We start from the raw sequence: 18083 nt of genomic DNA, 5'->3' as shown, positions 1-18083 counted from the left end.
TGTTGAATGTCCTCTCAGGGATATCGTCCCATATTCTGTCCAAATGGTTCAAATGGCTCTGAGCACTATGGGACTTAATATCTGAGGTCATCAGTCCCCTAGAACTTAGAACTACTTAAACTTAACTAACCTAAGGACATCACACACATCCATGCCCGAGGCAGGATTCGAACCTGCGACCGCAGCAGTCGCGCGGTTCCAGACTGCAGCGCCTAAACCGCGTGGCCACCGCGGTCGGCCATATTCTGTCCAACTGGGGCGTTAGATCGCCAAAATCCCAAGACGTTTGGTGGGCCGTACCCATAATGCTCCAAACGTTCTCAATTGGGGAGAGATCAGGCGATATTGTAGCCAAGGTAGGGTTTGAGAAGCACAAAGACAAGTAGCAAAAACTCTCGTGGTGTGTGGGCAGGCATTATCTTGCTTAAATGTAAGCTCAGGATGGTTTGCCATGAAGGGCAACCAAACGGGGCGTAGAGTATCGTCGACGTACCGCTGTGCTGTAAGGGTGCCGTTGAGGACAACCAAGGTGGTCCTGCTATGAAAAGAAATGGCACCCCAGAGCATCACTCCTGGCTGTTGGGCCGTTTTAGCGGGCGACAGTTAGGCTGATATCCCACCAGTGTCTGGGGTGTCTCCAGATACGTCTTCGGCCTGAAATCTCATCTTGAACGTGTCTGTCCCAAGACATCTTATTAACTAACCTCAGTCCTATGAAATGACTGGCTGTTTGATCACAAAGGCTGTAAAAGTTAATTTTTACAAGCGTCCTATATCATTACACGTTGTTCCAGTGAAGTGCTAATCTGTTTTTTGAAAGGTATGTGCTGCTGTTACAGACAACCTTATTCACTGTCCCCTTTCCCAAAAACGCCTGCGCCATTTGCGAGCTATTCTCATTATGTATAAAACATAGTGCCAGATCATTGATATAAATGTTGACTAAAAAATGCTGCACTTGGAGGTCGGCGTGCTATTCCTCATCCAGATTCAAGACAAGAATTCATTTAGCAAAATCATATCGGCTGCATTTTGAAAACATATGTATGAAAACTAGGAGCTGGCAACACTGTCACACCATGCAGTGCATCGGAATGTGCACAGGAACGTGTATCACCCAAAACTACCGCATCAATCGTTCTAGATTAACGAGTAGACTACGTGGACATCAAATCACCCCCCTCCCACCATACCCATCTTGATCAGGTTTATTTTTTATTTTTTAGACGTATGTTCCCTAGTTCAGTCCGCCCCGATAGCTGAGTGGTCAACGCGGCGGTCTGTCACGCCAAGGGGCCTGGGTTCGATTCCCGGCTGGGTCGGAGATTTTCTCCGCGCAGGGACAGGATGTTGTCGTTCTCATTATCATTTAATCTTCACCAGTGGAGGGCAACAGGAAACCACCACTTGAATCACTTGCCTAGACGCTCATGCGGTGCACCTCTGTGACGAGGCTTCCCCCATGACAAGGCAGAACATAGAGTTACGTTTTCCCTAGTTCTCGTCGTTTACAAGCAGGACATCATTTTGTCACATTTCAACAGCCTATCATATGACAGTGGTATCCATTAAACTAAGTGCGCACTGTGCAACCGTAACTGGTCTTGTGAAGTTCATGTAAGGCGGCTACCCGATGGAGTACACAAACGATGAATACTTGGATATGCTTTTGCTGATTTTGGTGATGGGTGCATCTGATAACCAAGCTGCTGCTGCTCGTGCGTATGCTGCGCGGTAGTCTCAAGGGCGTCATCCCAATAAGAATGTTCGTCGTAGTCTGGAGCAACGCCTTCGGGAAGCTGGTAATCGTCTACAAGTAACGCACAGAGATCGTCCAAGAAATACAGAGGACGCACTTTAAACCGTTCACTAATCACCTCGGCGAAGTACCCGTGATATTGAAGGGCAGTTCCAGATATCTCGAACACTGTTTGTTGAATTGTTGCCCCGTAAAGAACTGCATCCGTATCATTAAGCATTACCGCAACACCGTCGGCCAGAAGGCAAATTCGTCAAGTTTTTTGAATGGCTTTTACACCAAGTGGAAGACGGCGGCCATTTTATAAACAACGTGACATAGACTGACAATTAGCTTCGCTCGTGAAGGTATTGTTGGTTGAAACACAACCACACTTCACCTGTGAACGTGGTTTTCAGGCACGCTTTGGCAAAAACCTGTGGGCTGAAATCGTGAGATGAGTGGTTTGGGTCCTTACCTATAGCTGGAAAAGCTGAACGCGCTCCTGTATCGAAAGTGTCTTTGTAATACTTTGCCTGACGCATTAGAAAAGATTCCGCCTGGTGTCCGGCGACAGCTATGGTTTCAGCATGATGGTGCACTGCCGCACATGGGAATGAATATGCATGACTATTTGAATGTGGCCTGTCCATGAAGATGGATCGGTCGCGGAAGTCCAAAATTCCGGCCTCCATATTCCACTAGATATTTATTTGTGGGGACACTTAAAAGTGTCGCGTGCATGCCGCTTCGGCAGTGGTGGATGCAGTGTTGCGTAGGGTCCAGCGAAGTACGATCCAGCGAGTGGCGAAGCGTTTGCAAATGCAAGATGGTCGCTTTGAACATCTTCTCTAAAGTGAACGTTGCTAGTACGTGTACTTACCGCCTCTGAGAAGATAAGCCTAGACGTCAAACGTACAGAATGGAATTACTCTGTGCAGCATAATGTGCAATCTAGTGTAGTCTTCCTGTTGTGTTTTTTGTGCCGCATTGGATTCAGATGATGTTACTGTATCCATCGTTATTTTCTGTTGGCTTTATTTGTGTCATCGGCGAAACAAAGCGGTCGTTTACGTCTGTAACTAGTTAATGTTACAGTCTTAATGTTTAAATAAGGTAAGGGTAACAGAAATAAATACACAAGATACCGCATTGTGAGCAATATCCCGGGCTGCGTGATACTGTGAAATCTATCAGAGTAATGGACCTATCCAGATTCCGTTACACTCCCCTTAACGCTCCATGTTAAATGCAAATTACGCAACGGAATCGCTGTCTTGAAATGCCCTAACATAGAATCGTAAGATGGGAAATTGCAATGATGCTACTATATAACTATCCATTCAATGAATAGAATAAATCAGTGACTTGAAGGGAACTACGTGTTCCTCAAAGAAACGGGAATGAATCATAAACCGATTACTTATTATATTAAAGAATTACAAAGTATTCGTATCAACTATGTATAAAAACACAGTTAGCTGCTGACGACATCTAACAAGGTAGGCAAGCGGAGTGGTGGCTACCCTAGCTGCACATTAAATAGTGAATCTGATACAACCCGACGATTGATTTAGAAACTCCAGTGGTTAATTGAATATCACAACAAACGAAACTATGGCCTGAATCGGGTTTAGCGGAGCTGTGGCAACGGTACTCTGCGTATGTAAGTTAACTCCCACCTAGTGAGTCGTGCTGCTGTATGCTGCTAAGGTGGTAAGTAGGAGGACCTTGGTCGTTGTGGAGAATCAGAATCTCGCTCGTCAGGACTCGAACATCCCCAAGCGACGTGGCTTCTCGAACCAGCGATCTGTCTCCATCCACCATCAAACCAAGAAGTAAAGCTGTGAGGAGGGGGCATGAGTCGTGCTTGGGTAGCTCAGATGGTCGCCGGCACGGTAGCTCAGCGTGTTCGGTCAGAGGGTTTGCTGCCCTCTGTAATAAAAAATTGAGTTAATCGATCAACAACGAACTGAATTGGGTGTCTTTCGACGTCCGCCCCGAGCAGATAAAACGAACAAAAACGAACAAACTGAGATTAAAAAAAAAAAAAGATGGTAGAGCACTGGCCCGCGAAAGGCAAAGGTCGCGAGTTCGAGTCTCGGTCGGGCACACAGTTTTAACCTGCCAGGAAGTTTCAAACCAAGAGTGTTTCTTTTTCTTCCACCAAGTACCACGGCAGTTTGCGCCAATATGTCCACAAACGCCAGTCAGGGAAAATGTTACTCTCTCCCGTCAATAGCCCGTCAGTGCCACATTTAACAAATCCTCCTCCCAGAATGTGCCCTCGGCCATCTCAAGAGGCGAGTCCCGCCACAGCCCGCTAACCCCGACCCAGCAGGTTCCGTAAGCTCCCGCCGGGTGGCCACCTGACACGTGCAAGCCGGCACAAATTTCAGTTTGCCGACGACATAGCCTGCCGCTTTCATAGCAGTGTGCGAGCTGTGCATTTCTCATGTATTCACAGACTGGAACTATTAGCCCCTTTACCGACGACCACTGAAATTTTATAAAATTCATTTCCCTGTAATAAATCAACATAATGAGACTTTAAGTAGATGCAACTAAAGTGTCATGCCTACCGCCAGTCGTGACAAGAGGCAGATAAATTAAGTATAAATGGAAGGAGGCAAGCCAGACGGCTTGTAATCCTGCATGTGGAGCTGTGAGAGGCTACAGTTTGATACTTTAACTGAGAAAAAAAAAGTTTGGCGCGAATGAAAGTAGAATATCGGTGAGTCTGCATATCGTTCCCAACGGCATTGCCTCGTCTTGCGGAGCTAACGGTACGGACAGCTGTGACACAGGGCCGAGTTCATGCTATCTGTTGCTGGCCACGCTCCATGCACTTACCGCACAGGCAGGCCCTGCTTTTTTAAATCGCAATTCTCAAAAATGTCAAATGTGTGTGAATTTCTAAGGGACCAAACTGCGGAGGTCATCGGTCCATAGACCTACACACTACTTAAACTAACTTACAGGTATATTAAGAACTACACACACACGCCCATTCCGAGGGAGGACTCGAACCTCCGACGGGAGAAATCGCGATTCTGGTGAACCTATTGGCGGGAATAGGGTTTTGCTAGGTATACTATTTTCTTGAACTGGCTTGAGGAATCGCATACCGACTACTAACAAGGGAACCTCCCCATCGCACCCCCCTCAGATTTAGTTATAAGTTGGCACAGTGGATAGGCCTTGAAAAACTGCACACAGATCAATCGAGAAAACAGGAAGAAATTGTGTGGAACTATGAAAAAAATAAGCAAAATATACAGTGAGTAGTCCATGTGCGACATAGGTAACATCAAGGACAGCCCAAGCTGAGGAGCTCCGTGGTCTCGTGGTCAGCGTGAGTAGCTGCGAAACGAAAGGTTCTTGGTTCAAATCTTACCTCGAATGAAAAATTTATTTTCTTTATTTTCACAAAGTTATCATCTGTCCATTCGTTCATTGACGTCTCTGTTCACTGTAATACGTTTAGTGTCTGTGTTTTGCGACCGCACCGCAAAACGGTGCGATTAGTAGACGAAAGGACGTGCTCTCCAATGGGAACCGAAAACATTTGATCGCAAGGTCATGGGTCAACCGATTCCTCCACAGGAAAACACGTCTGATATATTCTATACGACACTGGTTACAGATAATAATTGTCTGAAAATAAAAAATTAAACTCCTCACACAAGGGAAGACTTGAACCCAGGAACTCTCGTTCCACAGCTGCTCACGCTAACCACGGGACCACGGCGATCCTGAGCTCGCACTTTCCTTGATGTTGCCTATCTTACTCATGGACTACTCAGTTTGTATATTTTGCTTATTTTTTTCATAGTTCCACACAACTTCTTCCTGTTTTCTTGATAGATCTGTATTCAGTTTTTCAAGGCCTATCCACTGTGCCAACCTATAACTAAATCTGAGGGGGGTGCGATGGGGAGGTTCCCTTGTAAGTACGACACTTTTTCTTCAGCCTGTATATCAAGAAAAGAAATGGGCCCACACCAAAACGCGGTGACCCCCCCCTCCCCCCTCTCTCTCCACATTACACAAACCAGCCAGATTCAAATCTCTTCTGTTTGTTGAGAATATAAGACATTTTCCGCTATCTAGTATACTGATAAGAAATGATACAAGGAAAGTTATGTACTCAGAACAGTCTCCTGAGGCACCTGCCCCCCCCCCCCCCCCCGCTCCCCATCCTACACTTTACATGATCTCAGTCAGATTCAAATCTCTTACCTGATACCTGATAGTTTGCACTGGAGGACGATCTGGTGCATGTTACTGTCCAGATATGAAGTTGATCTTTGAACTTGCTGATAGGTAAGGACTCGTCGGTCCTGCAGTGACGGTGGCGACATTTGATGCCTGGCAGGTCTGTTCGCGCGTGCCATCTCCCAGAGTGGCGTGTGGCTGGACTGGTGGCTGGGCGCGCAGCAGCCGCGGCAGGCGGCGGCCACCGTGAGGGCGCTGGCCACGCAGCTGGGCTGCTACTGGGAGCCGCCCTCGCTGATGCCCTGCCTGCGCAGCAAGCCCATCCGCCAGCTGTTCAACGCGACGGCGCAGTTCCAGGTCAGCTCGCCTCTCCTCGCCACACCTCACTTCACATCACATCACCTCACCTCACGTCTCACTTCCACAGGTGGTATCTACACATAGTCTATACTCGGCAACCTAACTTATAGTGTGCGCCGAGGGATACTTTGTGTACTACTGTCTCCTTCCCACCACCATCTCGATCACTTTCTGCAGCTGGCCTGCTGTGATTCAGAGGCATGTGCAGAACATTTTCGGCTCACTGTCCTGCTCTATTACAAAATTAACGCATCACAACAGCGTTGCAGAACCAAAAAAGAAAGGCGATTGGTCCACCAATAAGGGCAATTTTTTCCACAGAAAACGGCCTGTCAGAACGAACCTGCAGCCAAGAGGAAGCTATACACATTGTCCTAAGAGCATTAAATTTATACGTCCTAGGCCAACACAAAAACGTAACTCTTATTGCTGCAGCTTTGTGCTATCCGGGCTTCGTGCGGGAGGGTGTGGTTGCCCACCAGAAACAACGGTAAATCTACACTCGTGCTCATAAATTAAGGATAATCCTGATACATGGTGAAACAACGCTCTGGTCGGCGGTTTGCAGGTTTACATCACATCGGGGTATGACCATGCGGTGCATTTGACCTGCGGTCGTCTCCCGGTGGCCCTGGCGGCAGTCCACATACGCAGAGGTGTGTTGGTGCATGTACAGTACGGTGCACCTAGTAAGTGTGCAGACGTTTTCAGACGTGCTAATGGTGAATGTGTGTTGAAAATGGCTCAAAGAACACATATTGATGACGTTGTGAGGGGTAGACTACTAGGGCGACTGGAGGCTGGTCAAACACAGCAGATCACAGCACGGGCGCTCCGTCTGCCGCAAAGTGTGATTGTGGCAATGATTCCACCAGATAGGAAACGTGTCCAGACGCTACACTACGGGACGTCCACAGTGTACAACACCACAAGAAGACCGATATCCCACCATCAGTGCCCGCAGACGGCCACAGAGTACTGCAGGTAGCCTCGCTCGGAAACTTACTGCAGCCACTGGAACAGTTGTCTCCAGATACACAGTCTACAGGCGACTGAACTGACATGGTTTATTCGCCCCCTGACCCCTGGTCACAAAAAAATGGCTCTGAGCACTATGGGACTTAACATCTGTGGTCATCAGTCCCCGAGAACTTAGAACTACTTAAACCTAACTAACCTAATGACATCACACATATCCAAGCCCGAGGCAGGATTCGAACCTGCGACCGTAGCAGTCGAGCGGTTCTGGACTGAGCGCCTAGAACCGCTAGCCCCTGGTCACAGGAGAGCCCGTAAAGCCCGGAGTCAAGAACACAGTACATGGTCATTGGAACAGTGGTCTCACGTTATGTTCATGGTCGAGTCCAGGTATAATCTGAACAATGATTCACGCCGGGTTTTCATCTGGCGTGAAACAGGAACCAGGTACCAACACCTTAATGTCCTTAAAACGGACCTCTACAGAGATCGTAGTTTGATGATGTGGGGTGGGATTATGATTGGTGCACGTACACCCCTGCGTGTCTGTGACAGAGGAACTGTAACGGGTGAGCTGTATTGGGACGTCATCTTGCACCAGTATGTCCGCCTTTTGCGGGGTGTAGTGGATCCCACCTTCCTCCTGATGGATGATAACGCACGGCCCCACCGAGCTGCCATCGTGGAGGAGTACCTTGAAACAGAATATAACAAGCAAATGGAGTGGCCTGCCTGTTCTCCAGACCTAAACTCTATCGACAATGTCTGGATGCTCTCGGTCGACGTATCGCTGCACCTCATCAAACCTCTAGGACACTTCAGGAGCTCCGACAGGCACTGGTGCAAGAGTGGGAGGCTATACCCCAGCAGCTGCTCGACCACCTGATCCAGACTATGCCAACCCGTTGTGCGGCCTGTGTACGGGTGCATGGTGATCATATCCCATACTGATGTCGGGGTACATGCGCAGGAAACAGTGGCGTTTTGTAGCACATGTGTTTCGGGACGGTTTTTTCAACTTATCACTAATACCTTGTACTTACAGATCTGTGTCGTGTGTGTGCCCTATGTGCCTATGCTATTAGCGCCAGTTTTGTCTCGTGTCACGTTGTGTGGCACCATATTCTGCAATTATCCTTAATTTATGAACATGAGTGTATGTCGACGTCTACGTTCCGGAAACCATTTTATAGATCCGACGGAGAGTGCTTTCTTTCCACTTTCATTTCCCCACTTCCCTCTTACAGCCGCGAATACTGAGCAGCAAAAACAATTGTAGGTGAGCTCGAATCTCTCTGGAGAATGCGCTGGCCAGGACAACGATGGAACGCCCTGTGTATCGAGAAAGGTCCGAATAATACGGAAAACGTGTGGTCTTGAATAATCTTGTTGAAAGATAGCGTCACTGATACCTTGAATGTAGGGCGAAACAACCCGCTTTAACACGTCATCAACGTAACATCCGCTCGCCAAATTACCGGCTATGTGGACCAGAGATCTTAATGTGTACCAAATGCCAAGCTATGCCTTCACGACTGGTGCTAAGCCCGTACGACAGTGATACATGTGGTCCACCATTGTTCATTATTTTCGAGCATTGCACATCAGTGACTCATTTGCTTTCGGACCAAATTAAACAAACGTTACCTGAAACTTACAACAAAGTCAAAAACATTTTAACACTAAACAGTAAGCAAGAAACACCTCGAATGGCAAAATTCAGTACAACTTATTTAGATACTGGAAATGACTGATGCTATACACGGGCTAAGATTTAACTCATCCAGTTTAAACAGCACTTCTTGCACATAATCGTGTCTTAGAATATCTGACCATATACACTCATGCAATAAACTGACAAATACACTTAGCATAGAAAATCGTCACTATTGTGACAATTATAGTGAAGAAGAAGGCGAGCGAAAGCCAAGGGCTTGACACTTGTTTATTTCCAAAAGTGAGCTTTTCATAAGGTCTGCCGAGAAGGGCAGTGGCCAGTAGCTCGGACTTGCCCCAGGTTCTGTCAGTACAAACACAGTTAGGCGTGCATCCACTCCGTGGCGGCCAAACACCGGCTGCCACCGCCAGCATTCACCAACCCAGTTTACTCAAACAGCCACACTGGCTCTGTCCGGCTCCTGCCCGCTCCATACTCTCGCTCCCCTCAAAACTCCTCTGATCTCACGCAGGCACCAAAGACCTTCGTAGTTTGTAACCAAAGGTATATAAATACCTGGATACCATAGATATGCTTGTTGCACGGCACAAACTGGTTCAAATAGCTAGATCTTTCTATGGAGTGAACAATCGGTGATTCAGAAAAAAGGAGCGGAAAAGTCTTCTGATCTGATATGTCTCTACACTGATGTAAGTGAGCGAAATCAAGAGTCTTAGCCAGGCTGGTGCAACAGCATCTCATGCAAAATTCAGAATTAGTGATGATGCCAGAGGCCATTATGGCAACTAACATCTTCCAAGATGCAGAAAAATATAACATAGACGATGCATATGTATGTATGTATATAGCTTACTACTGTGAGCAGCTTTTGTCAGCTATGAAAAGAATAGAAAGCAGTGAAAGATCAGTTCTTTCGAAAGCTGATTAACACAGGAAACACTTTCTCGCCGTTTATTTCCTCTCTTGATTTGAGAAGACAGCGTACATGAGACATTTGTAGCACACTTGGGAGTGAGTGAGGTGCAACGACCTGACTCACAAGGCTGATTCTCTGCCCTCCTACAGCTCTGACTTAACACAGGTTAACTAGCTTCTGTCAGCCACGCATCGCTCGCCAGCCCTCTCACCATTCACTTTTCATCAATCTGCCCTTTGCTTACCTACTGCAGAGTGAATCACAGAGCGACTCGGGAGTCTTCGACCTTATTCCTTCTTGACACAGCTTCCTCAATCCGAATTCTTTTCACAGTGGGTGTAACATTTCTGCCGTGCAGCCACAATGTGTAAGTCTAGCGACCGATGACCTCAGCAGTTTGGTCCCATAGGAATTCACACAAATTTGAACATATAACATTTATAGATTAAAGAATACACTGAATGTTCATTTCTTCTCATTTTAAGTTTTTGCTATTAAATAGCTGCCTCTTAATAGTATTTTAATTTTTCCATGTGATGAATTTTTCAGTGCTTCAGGATGTATGTCAACCCATTTCTTTGCCTAGAAGACCTGTAAGCGATATGTGGTATCATCTTACCAAGCTGAATAATATAAAAAAAGAGAAATGCCGCTATTGCCAGTGTATAACTGTCTGTGCTTCTGGTTCCACATCAGACCTGAAGAGACATCTAATGTGCAAGCACCAAACAGTAAGTCTAGAACGCTGGAACCACGAGGCCAGTTAAGACTGCAATCAAACGTTGATCCTTCTGTAAGCATTTGAGAAATTGTTTCTCACGAATCGTCCTCACTGATGCCTGCTTCCACTTCACATGAAAGTCTCCTTCCGTCAAGTCAAAATGATTCTCAGCGTGTATCCAGCATGTCACTGTGATTTGGGTCCTGATTAGATGCTGATTTATTTTCTTTTGTGTTACCTTCACCTTCAACCCATCTTCGTTTGCAACAACCAATTAGCAACTTTCCAATGTTATAAAACTGATCACATTCAATAAAATTACGGTAGTGTATATCCAACACCTAAATTAATAAATATGCTTTGCCCAAATTATGATTTACTGATTAGAAAACGTTATCAAACTTTCCAATGCCCAGTTATCTAATGAAATTAAAAATGATGCTTTTGCTGCAAAGGTAACAACTGATGGAAAACAATAAATAATATTGGCTTCTATGCACTCAGAACATCTCAAAGTCGAACCTTATTGGGTGCTTGCAATTTAAAAAAAGACATACTTCAGGAAATACTTCAAACTGGGCAAAGTCAGTAATCATCCAATATAATATCGAGTTTAAAATCGCTGCCACCAAACGGACAATCCTTCAGATACGAAATCAACTGCTATGCTTTCGAACATTCCACATATCTCATGCTCTGCACACATTCTTTAAGTCTCATTGTGCAATATGCTATCCGAAGGACAATATAGAGGACTCAAAAAAATGGTTCATATGGCTCTGAGCACTATGGGACTTAACTTCTGAGGTCATGAGTCCTCTAGAACTTAGAACTACTTAAACCTAACTAACCTAAGGACATCACACACATCCATCCCCGAGGCAGGATTCGAACCTGCGACAGCAGAGGTCGCGCGGTTCCAGACTGTAGCGCCTAGAACCGCTCGGCCACCCCGGCCGGCAATATAGAGGACTGCTGACGAGGTGAAAAGACGAGTTATACTTTTCAAAAAAAGTAGATTTGTCTGAAGAAAACTTTTTGAAATACTAGAAAATAAAAAAGGACGATCAGTAACCATTTAAGGGCATTACATCGACACTCAACGTTGCCGTTGAAAACGATCTGCCCTCAAACCACCAAACTGTAATACTATACATTGAGGAAACACTGCAGCACATGGAACAATGCAAGATGTTGGACTACGGGCGTGCGAATTGGACATTGTTCAAGCAAACGCTCGATAGCCACATCCCACCTATACACGAAATTAATGAAACAGCACAAATTGACGAGGCAGTAGAAACCCTCACTAACGCCGTCCAGGACGCAATGGCAGGCACCATACCTAATCGCACCTCACAACAACGCAGTGCGGCCCTGCCCCAGGAAATCCTGGGCCTAATCTCAATGAGGAATTGCCTCAGGAGACAATGGCAGCGCACCAGGCGTCCGTACTTCAAACGGCACATTAACAGGCTACAGGGCATCATACACGATAAAATACAAACACATAGAACACAACAGTGGAAACAAAAACTCGAAGGGCTGGACACCGCACGACGTGGCGTGTGGCAACTAGCCCGACACTTCACCAGGGAGAAAATATACACCCCAACGCTTCAAGGGCCTGACGGACCTGCATACTTAGCGGAAGAGAAAGCAGAACTAATGGCCCGAACACTCGCAGCGTCATTCACACCGGACTGGTACAATCAGATCCAGTGTTCACATTTGCTACTGACCAAGAACCCGTGGTCTAGGGGTAGCGTCTTTGATTCATAATGAAAACGTGTTCGATCCCCGCCACTGTCTAAATTTTGATAAATAATCAGCATTGGCGGCTGAAGACTTCCGGCATAAGAAGTCAGCCTCATTCTGCCAACGGCCTTGTCAAAGAGGGCGGAGGTGCGGATAGAGGTTCAGGGCACTCTCTTGCCCTAGGGGTGGGAAATTGCCCCTAAAGGTGGAAAATCAGCAATGATCAACTACATGAGGATGCAGAAGGCAATGGAAACCACTGCATTAGAGACACGTAACGTGTATCCACAGGACATGTGGCCTGTATTTGAAGAAGTGTCGTGATGATCTCTCCATTGGCAAAAGATTCCGGAATAGTCCCCCATTCGGATCTCCGGGAGGGGACTGCCAAGGGGGAGGTTACCATGAGAAAAAGATTGAATAATCTACGAAAGGATAACGTTCTACGAGTCGGGGCGTGGAATGTCAAAGCTTGAACGTGGTAGGGAAACTAGAAAATCTGAAAAGGGAAATGCAAAGGCTCAATCTAGATATAGTAGAGGTCAGTGAAGTGAAGTGGAAGGAAGACAAGCATTTCTGGTCAGATGAGTATCGGGTAATATCAACAGCAGCAGAAAATGGTATAACAGGTGTAGGATTCATTATGAATAGGAAGGTAGGGCAGAGGGTGTGTTACTGTGAACAGTTCAGTGACCGGGTTGTTCTAATCAGAATCGACAGCAGACCAACACCGACAACGATAGTTCAGGTATACATGCCGACGTCGCAAGCTGAAGATGAACAGATAGAGAAAGTGTATGAGGATATTGAAAGGGTAATGCAGTATGTAAAGGGGGACGTAAATCTAATAGTCATGGGCGCCTGGAATGCAGTTGTAAGGGAAGGAGTAGAAGAAAAGGTTACAGGAGAATATGGGCTTGGGACAAGGAATGAAAGAGGAGAAAGACTAATTGAGTTCTGTAACAAGTTTCAGCTAGTAATAGCGAATACCCTGTTCAAGAATCACAAGAGGAGGAGGTATACTTGGAAAAGGCCGGGAGATACGGGAAGATTTCAATTAGATTACATCATGGTCAGACAGAGATTCCGAAATCAGATACTGGATTGCAAGGCGTACCCAGGAGCAGATATAGACTCAGATCACAATATAGTAGTGATGAAGAGTAGGCTGAAGTTCAAAGACATTAGTCAGGAAGAATCAATACGCAAAGAAGCAGGATACGGAAGTACTAAGGAATGACGAGATACGTTTGAAGTTCTCTAACGCTATAGATACAGCAATAAGGAATAGCGCAGTAGGCAGTACAGTTGAAGAGGAATGGACATCTCTAAAAAGGGCCATCACAGAAGTTGGGAAGGAAAGCATAGGTACAGAGAAGGTAGCTGCGAAGAAACCATGGGTAACAGAAGAAATACTTCAGTTGATTGATGAAAGGAGGAAGCACAAACATGTTCCGGGAAAATCAGGAATACAGAAATACAAGTCGCTGAGGAATGAAATAAATAGGAAGTGCAGGGAAGCTGAGACGAAATGGCTGCAGGAAAAATGTGAAGACATCGAAAAAAATATGATTGTCGGAAGGGCAGACTCAGCATACAGGAAAGTCAAAACAACCTTTGCTGACATTAAAAGCAACGGTGGTAACATTAAGAGTGCAACGGGAATTCCACTGTTAAATGCAGAGGAGAGAGCAGATAGGTGGAAAGAATACATTGAAAGCCTCTATGAGGGTGAAGATTTGTCTGATGTGATAGAAGAAGAAACAGGAGTCGATTTAGAAGAGATAGGGGATCCAGTATTAGAATCGGAATTTAAAAGAGCTTTGGAGGACTTACGGTCAAATAAGGCAGAAGGGATAGATAACATTCCATCAGAACTTCTAAAATCATTGGGAGGAGTGGCAACAAAACGACTATTCACGTTGGTGTGTAGAATATATGAGTCTGGCGATATACCATCTGACTTTCGGAAGAGCATCATCCACACAATTCCGAAGACGGCAAGAGCTGACAAGTGCGAGAATTATCGCACAATCAGCTTAACAGCTCATGCATCGAAGCTGCTTACAAGAATAATATACAGAAGAATGGAAAAGAAAATTGAGAATGCGCTAGGTGACGATCAGTTTGGCTTTAGGAAGAGTAAAGGGACGAGAGGGGCAATTCTGACGTTACGGCTAATAATGGAAGCAAGGCTAAAGAAAAATCAAGACACTTTCATAGGATTTGTCGACCTGGAAAAAGCGTTCGACAATATAAAATGGTGCAAGCTGTTCGAGATTCTGAAAAAAAGTAGGGGTAAGCTATAGGGAGAGACGGGTCATATACAATATCTACAACAACCAAGAGGGAATAATAAGAGTGGACGATCAAGAACGAAGTGCTCGTATTAAGAAGGGTGTAAGACAAGGCTGTAGCCTTTCGCCCCTACTCTTCAATCTGTACATCGAGGAAGCAATGATGGAAATAAAAGAAAGGTTTAGGAGAGGAATTAAAATACAAGGTGAAAGGATATCAATGATACGATTCGCTGATGACATTGCTATCCTGAGTGAAAGTGAAGAAGAATTAAATGATCTGCTGAACGGAATGAACAGTCTAATGAGTACACAGTATGGTTTGAGGGTAAATCGGAGAAAGACGAAGGTAATGAGAAGTAGTAGAAATGAGAACAGCGAGAAACTTAACATCAGGATTGTTGGTCACGAAGTCAATGAAGTTAAGGAATTCTGCTACCTAGGCAGTAAAATAACCAATGACGGTCGGAGCAAGGAGGACATCAAAAGCAGACTCGCTATGGCAAAAAAGGCATTTCTGGCCGAGAGAAGTCTACTAATATCAAATACCGGCCTTAATTTGAGGAAGAAATTTCTGAGGATGTACGTCTGGAGTACAGCATTGTATGGTAGTGAAACATGGACTGTGGGAAAACCGGAACAGAAGAGAATCGAAGCATTAGAGATGTGGTGCTATAGACGAATGTTGAAATTTAGGTGGACTGATAAGGTAAGGAATGAGGAGGTTCTACGCAGAATCGGAGAGGAAAGGAATATGTGGAAAACAGTGATAAGGAGAAGGGACGGGATGATAGGACATCAATGACTTCCATGGTACTAGAGGGAGCTGTAGAAGGCAAAAACTGTAGAGGAAGACAGAGATTGGAATACGTCAAGCAAATAATTGAGGACGTAGGTTGCAAGTGCTACTCTGAGATGAAGAGGTTAGCACAGGAAAGGAATTCGTGGAAGGCCGCATCAACCCAGTCAGTAGACTGATGAAAAAAAAAAAAAAAAAAAAAAAAAAAACTGACCAAGAGGTTACACGCATTCTAGCCCAACCATCGCGCGACGACATTCGACATGCTAGCACAGCCGAAGTCTCCTGGGCTATAATGCATTCCGCTGCTAGGAAAGCCACTGGTCATGATGGCATTCAAAACCGTGTCCTCCAGGAGTTCACGGATAAAGCAACTGAGTACCTAACACACATAACGAATGCCATACTAAAACACCAACACTTCCCCGCCTTCTGGAAGACGGCCAAGGTCCTGAAGTTCAGGAAGCCGGGGAAAGACCACAGCTTCCCACAAAATTACCGACACATCAGCCTTCTGAGCTCGCTCAGTAAGATTGTTGAGAAGGTGATTCTCAAACGCATCACTAGGCACTGCATAACAAATGACATCCTGAGACTCTGGGGGGACCACGTACAACACACGACCAACCGAGCTAGAGCGAGGCTCAAACAGATCTATCCTATGCTCAACAGGCGTAGCACACTGAACAGAAGGGTGTCGAGGTCCATGTACATAACACTTATCCGACCCCTGAAGACGTACGCAGCTCCTGTCTGGGGATACGCTGCGCCTACACGCCTGCGCCGTCTGCAGCTCATACAAAACAAAGTACTCAAAATCATAAGCAATGCTCCACGATATACACGCATCACGGACCTTGACCGGGAATACCGACTTGAGACTCTCACGGAAGTAATCCACAAACTCACCACAAGACTATACAGAAACTCCAGACATTCGCAGAACTCGTTTATTCTGAATCTGGGGAACTACGACCACAACCATAGATGGAAACACAAAAGACCAAAAGACATACTTGTAAGGACATAACATCTATGACCAAGCATACGCAAACATAACGGCACAGGCTAACCCCTGTTAATCAGACGCCATTACTGGATATCCAGCTGAAATACACTGCCGAATAACTGGCACCACACAGGGAAGCCGTACCGTACACTGCATGCAAACAAGCTTCACACATCCCCCACACAGTGAGATGATCTATGGCCGATCTCCCACTACTGTATAACGATATTGATTGTTCCAGGGATGTAGCAGCTGCAGCAACTGGGACACATCGCCATCGCTTGTCACGGTAATGATGCATGATACCTATACTAACAAATCCAACCTTGCATGAGCTATCGCAGCTAGTAAGCCACTACTGCTCTTACTACCCATCCCACTGTCGCAGAGGTTTTTTTCCCACGGCACGAGCCATGGCACGTTTTTCCCTCTGCTCTTCAAATCGCTACCCTCATTCGCGTTTCGTCCACTATCTATCACCTGATGGACCGTGTTAATGCGTAGTCTTACCCAGACGCACGGACAACATCACAGCCCAGCATCCTGTGATCCACCTACTAGATAACTAACATGTTTACGGAGGTGACAGTAGAACTTTTTGTTTGGTCACCACGTTGTTGCGGGCGTGGAGGGGCCCCATCTCTTTTTTTATTTTTTTTGCGGATTCTTCAATTTGGGAGAAGCTCAGTAACACGACTAGTCGCTCCAAGGAAGCCACGACTCAGGAGCTACGGCGACTCTCGAACTTGTGAAAATTCAAATAACTGCTGTATCAATCGCCTCGGCGGTAGGCTCTGAGATGATTATTTACTTCTGCTATGACTGGGTCCTGTTCGTGCAGCTTCTCAAAAGGAAATATGCACCGAGAAAAAAACCGACTCAGTTTGAGTAAAATTGGTAAAATTTTGTTTACACACCAGAACACTGATTAGTTTCTTCCTCTTGAACACTTGTATTGCCCCATTGGTTGTAAACGGTAACAGTAGATACTTACAAGAGGTAGAAACCTAATTTCAATTATGCTGTAGTTTTCATAATATATTTTGTTTTCAACAAAATTATTCGAGGGCTATTGGTTTATCGTGGCTCGTTCGGTGGCGAAATGGAAAACACAGTGAAAATCCGACGAAAATTTGTACAGATGCGTTCCTCAGCATCTCTAGTACGCCCGTTAATCGCGTCACGCCGCTCTGTCAAGTTCTGAGCGCACAGTGAGCACGTGAAGGCGCCTAGGAAGCAGTCCGTCCCGCCTGTGCCTGCTATAAGATTTCGCTGAATTTCATGCAGCCCACATAAGACAACTGTCGTGCATTTTCACCTTGATAACAGTTCTCATCTACACACGCGTGGGGGCAATGAATACACACACCATACAGACCGCAACTGGCTCCGTCTGAGTTTCATCTCTGCTCACATGAACTTCTGGCTATGAAGGCAACATTTTGACACAGCCCTCGTAAAAAAAGTAACAACGATGAGTTTTATGTCTGTAATTTGCGAGAGAAAATTATTTAGAATTTTGTTGCGATATTTATAATACCAGCGTAGAGTATTGGCGGAAAGCACAGGACGCTGCCTTCTATGACGAGAGTATTGGTTCAAAATGGTTCA

The sequence above is a fragment of the Schistocerca cancellata genome, chromosome 2, assembly GCF_023864275.1.
Source record: "Schistocerca cancellata isolate TAMUIC-IGC-003103 chromosome 2, iqSchCanc2.1, whole genome shotgun sequence".
Classification (NCBI taxonomy): Eukaryota; Metazoa; Arthropoda; class Insecta; order Orthoptera; family Acrididae; genus Schistocerca; species Schistocerca cancellata.
Note: the sequence above shows the minus strand (reverse complement) of the source record.